Source organism: Priapulus caudatus, unplaced genomic scaffold (genome assembly GCF_000485595.1).
Source record: "Priapulus caudatus unplaced genomic scaffold, Priapulus_caudatus-5.0.1 Scaffold715, whole genome shotgun sequence".
Taxonomy (NCBI): Eukaryota; Metazoa; Priapulida; class Priapulimorpha; order Priapulimorphida; family Priapulidae; genus Priapulus; species Priapulus caudatus.
This window is the reverse complement of record NW_014577776.1, coordinates 34,298-40,008: the sequence shown is the minus strand read 5'-3', so window position 1 is coordinate 40,008 and position 5,711 is coordinate 34,298.

The window sequence follows — 5,711 nt, the reverse complement described above, 5'->3', positions numbered from 1 at the left end:
TCATTCATGAGTTTATTGATGTGTTTCAGGGTATAGGAAAAGTGCCGGGTGAGGTTGAGTTAAAGCTGAGTTCAGATGCAACCCCTGTTGCACAACCCCCTCGCCCTGTCCCCATAGCTCTGCGAGCAGGTGTTCAAGCGAAACTGCAGCAACTCGTTGACGATGAGATTATTGAGAGAGTCCCAGTAGGTACACCATCACCATGGTGTAGTGCTCTACATGTAGTCCCCAAGAAGGATGGGACAGTAAGACTAACGATTGACCCCAAAGACTTAAACCTAGCGCTACAGAGAGAGTTCCACCCAACTAATACAGTAGACGAAGTCGCACAGAGATGTTGTAAAGTCAGATACTTTACAGTGTTAGATGCGAATCAAGGATATTTCCAGCTACAGCTAGACGAACGCTCCAAGGACTACACAGTCTTCAACACACCCTTCGGTAGATTTCGGTACAGAAGATTGCCAATGGGCATCACATTCGCGCCAGAATTGTTTCAAAAATCTTCGGAGACATCTTCGAATGTATAGAAGGCTTAGTGAAAATTGTGGATGATTTCCTAGTAAGCGGAGACACAATAGACAAACATAACAAGACACTTAGAGAGACACTAGAAAAAGCGAGAGAGAACAATGTGACATTTTTACTGACGAAACTACAGCTATGTTTACATAAAGTAAAATACTCCGCAGACAAGTTCACAGAAAATGGAACAAAGATCGATGAAGAGAAGATCACAGCGATAGTGGGAATGCCACAACCCAAGTCAGTACCAGACATAGAGAGACTAATTGGGATGGTGACATACGTAGGAAAGTATCTAAAAAACTTGTCCTCAGCCACAGAGCCATTGAGAGACCTGATCAAGGAATCCAAGTACATAAACTTCAAATGGCATTTTGACAAGATCTATAAAGACGCGTTCAATCAGATCAAGAAGCTGTTAACCAGTGCACCAGTACTCTGATACTACAGCAGGGAAGAGCCAGTAACGATTTCAGGAGAGGCCAGTCAATCCAGAATAGGATGTGTCCTGTTGCAAGATCAGCGACCAGTGGCATATGGGTCCAAGGCATTGACAACCGCTGAATACGCGTATGCACAGATTGAGAAGAAATTGTTGACATTGTTTTTGCATTCAGGAAATTCCACACATACGTGTACGGACGGACAGATGTCACTGTCGAGACAGACCATTTGCCCCTGATCAGAATCTTCCAGAAGCCATTACATCAAGTTCCACTCCGTTTACAGAAGATGAGGATGAGACTACAAGGATACGACTTTACCTTAGTGCACAAGAAGGGAACAGAAATTCCAGTTGCAGATGCACTGAGCCGTGCGCACGTCAACGAACCAGGTCCGATCCTTACTGGAGAAGACTCGCACATTTTTCTAGCAGGATCGGAAGAACTAAATAGCGTACAACAGACAAGCTCTCCAAGGATGAAACAGATCAGAAGAGAAACTGCACAAGATGCTGAGCTGGAATTACTGAGCCACACTGTGAAATTGCCGTCAGGATGGCCCGAGGACAAGAGAAAACTTGATCCGAGAATCGCAGCGTATCATGACTTTCGAGATGAAATGAACATCGTGGATGGAGTAGTCTTCAAGGGAACAAGAATCGTGATACCACAGACAATGAGGATAACAGTCATCGAGATGTTACATGCTGCCCATCAAGAAATGGTAAAGACCAAACAGTTGGCAAGAGACTTCCTTTACTGGCCAGGGATTAACAAATAGATAGAAGATACAATTTCTCGATGTGGACCGTGTCAAGAACACAGAGCCCGACAGCAGAAGGAACCCCTGATGCCACTGCCAATACTAACAAGACCATGGGAACATGTAGGAATGGATCTGTTTGACTGACCTCAGAGCAAATGGCTGATTTGCATTGACTACTACTCTAAATACTTTGAGATAGAGAGAATGATGACAACAGATGGATCAGCTGTAATCAAGCAGACAAAGAATGATTGATAATCCTAACCCTAACACTAACCTACTAAATGACATTAAACAACAAACTAATATTATTGACATGACATATATATATATTATTATATGTAATATATATTGTTATTTCTGACATTAATGACATTTAGAGTTGGGAACATTCTAATGAAGTATCACCTAAACATTGGTAGTAAATACATTTCGGTTTTTATCTTTTAATTATTGCCAACGGCTCAAGTGTGTCTGTGCTAGCAGGCTCGGCTATGATGTGGATCACGAGGCATGTTTAGCCTACACTATAGCCGCTTCGCTCCGCCACAGCTAGGCTCCTGTCTGTATTGTCTGTCTGATACTGACATTACTGTAACTAATCGGCTGGTATGGCATAGATGTCATGAATCGCTTTGATGACCTAATTTTGATCGCTACCCTGTGGCAGAGGCGAGGGATATAGTACTAATACCTTAGCGCTAGTAGTAGTATAATACCGCCAGGCTCACCCCCCCCACCCCCCCCCCCCCCCCCCCCCCCCCCCCCCCCCGCTGTTACACGTCGTTGTCCAATCGCCAACGTAGTGTAAGTGAGAAGGGAACTTGTGCTAGTAGTATACTATAGTAACTATATAGGCCGCGTACAGTTGCCGCACGCCTGCGCGCAACTGTACGCGGGCTAATAACATTATTCTTTATTAGTCATTAATGTTATTCTTGCCTCGTGTTACGTCTTGGGCCTCTGTCCAAGTGTTTCTGTCGTATGCATATTCCAAAGTGTTTCTGTGTAGGTTCACGAAACAAAAGCAACGGCCATTTTGCGGTCACTCAACTGTTTTTCTGAGACTAAGATCACGCATCTCGTGGACGCAATACATGACATCCTCTTCCATTACAAAAATAAAACCGGTCCAAATTCACACAAGTGTTACGATGCCAAATAAACAACACATTTGTTTTTTTTGTTTTTAAATTCACTACGAACTAACGCTTCACTAAACTCTGTAAATGCACATGGCAATCTTGCATAGGTTCAATTCAACCATGAAATGCTTGTCTAATAAACATAACTATATTATCTAACTGATTTGTCTTCCCCTTGTCCTTCGCTCATTTTGTCTATCTCACAAGTCTGACAACTTCTGAGGTGGTCTGGAAATTCCCTGACCTAGTGAGCAAACTGAAGGCTTTGAGCGACTCACATTTGACTCAACTGTCGGCTACAATTATATGTGTGCTGGTTGACGGTTGAGGTTGAGGGAGCTATTGTGAGTTTGGACAGGGTAGGGAGTGGGGATTTGGGTGAGTTTCTGTCAACTAATGGCTGTGGCCATATTGCAAAGCTCCGATCATCTCGAGGTTCATCACTCTATCTCGAGCGGTGTTAGTGTCCTTGTCCTCAAAGATCGACGTCGATTCTCCTAGTGAGCCTTCCACTCGGCAGCCTTATCCTGTATGATCTGGTGTACATTCCGTTTGATTAGACTGAATTAAGCTCTGCTAATTCCACGTCTCTTTGCTCCTCACTCGGATTGTATAGATGCTTCATGGTTCCAAGCTGTTTTACGTGTCTGTCATAATTTTCTTACGCTCTTCATGTCCTGGCATCCTTACAGTCCCTGCTTACATCTGTGGTTCTTTCACCTGTGGGTCAGTTTTGCATGTGGGTAGGAATGCTTGTGGCCAGTACGGTCTCGCAAACAGTCTCTGAACTGGTGATCGCATCTCCGTCGTCTCTCGGGTAATTCCTTACTGTTAAGTAATGCGAGTATGGTCGTTCGTGCTGCTTGCACTTCTCAGCCATTTGCTGTGGCAGTTCCACTGCCTTCTGACCAGTGCCATTGTCTGTGAATGGTCGGGTGATATTCGTTTATGGACAAATCCATACTATCCGCAACTGTCCTGCATTTCCCACTCATTACCAATGGAGGTCTTGTCACTTGTAACCCGAGCTGGTGTCCATGGGTGCTGAACCACTTCTCNATTTATTTATTTATTTATTCATTTACGCTTCCACAGACCCTCGATTTGTCGCATAATGCCATCGAGTATATTGCACCGGGAACATTCAAAGATCTAGATGAAATCGGAGATATAAAACTCGAGTACAACCATCTGTACACGGTCTCAGCAGGAACCTATGCCGGCCTCAAGAAGCTTGAGGTCATACAACTTGAATACAACCGGATTTCGAGCGTTGCTGCTGGAGCCTTTGAGGGCGCAGCGGCAGCAAGGATGGTTCTCCTATTTAACAACAACCTCGTCACCATCGCAGCTGGCACCTTCAGAGGACTGAGTAACGCGACCGTACGTACAGACACCCGTAGTCCAGTCAGTGATACGTGGTATTGTAAGAGAGTAAACACAGCCGAAAAGCATTATTAAATCTTTGTAGATGCTTATTATCAAGAGCGTATAAAGAAGGCCTTCTTTAAGAAAGAATGCCTTTTTTTTAAAAAAAAGACCTTTTTTATACGCTCTTGTTATTATTCGAGTTACTGCCGTGGTTGTGTGTCGAAGATAGTCTATTAACGTCACCACATCGACTTAGTCATTAATCTTATATATTCCATATTGTTTGCCTGTGTATTATATTGCACCATTCTGTCGATCAAATCATTGTTAATTTTTTATTACATTTTCACATCAGGACATTTATATTGATAATAATGCGATAAGCTTCATCGAACCTGGCGGTTTCCATGGGTTGCCAATGCTCAGCTCTATCATTTTGGCGGGCAACGAGCGCTTGACATCTATCGACAAGGACGTGTTTAATCTGACTGAACTCACATCATATGACGTAACCGTTAACCTAGGAGGCAAGTGTGGTCGTTCTTTGTTATTAACATTCTGTTTATTTATTAAATGTGGTTTGTTTTGTCACACTTCGTGTATTAATTGTACCTTTATACGCGTGCACGTATCGTCACGTACGCAACAATCGTCCGCAGCGAAGGACTACGTGGGTGGAACTACCTGTAAAGCTGCATGCTATGTGCATTCTGCGAGCTTGAAAAGCTCACACTTACACTGTAATTTGCATTACAGGTTGCAAATTGGATTGCCAATGTGACATTGACTGGCTTAACGAGGCTCCATTTACTACTTATTATGCCTATTGCGCAACTCCACCGGAACTGTCCACAATCGAACTGCCGTCTTTAAAATGCGTGAATGGTGTGATGGTTCCTATATAGGTTCCCGAAAGAGTTGACGGAGGTATTTTATTATGTGTAAATGCACAGAACATAAATTTAAAAAATTGCGGCGAGCAATATACAAAGTGAAGGTATTATATGCAGTTGTAGATTTATGATTCGGGACGTAATTTGAAAAGGAAATAAAAGAAAATATGCGTGCTGGTTATATATGCGTCGCGGTTAAGACGCCCTGCATAGGTAAGAGGATGGGTAGCATGTATGTTAGAAAAACAATTAATTACCCCCGTCCGCGACGTTTTATCATTGCTATATGACTATACAGCTTCTTTTTAAACGTTGTTAAACCATAGATATAGAATGAATCTTAAATGGATGTTAAACTAATGATGGTGTAATGATGAATGAAAAGTTCGATGAATAAATGATGAAGAAGGTATCCAAAGCTTGTGTGGTAACCGGAATAAACTTTAATAACTTGCACAGTGTAGTCACAACTTTCACAAAGACAGCACAACGCGCACACGCGCGTGAGCGCGTGTGCTCACTCCCGCAATCACACCAGAATCCCTTTCTTGACTCCTACATCTCTCTC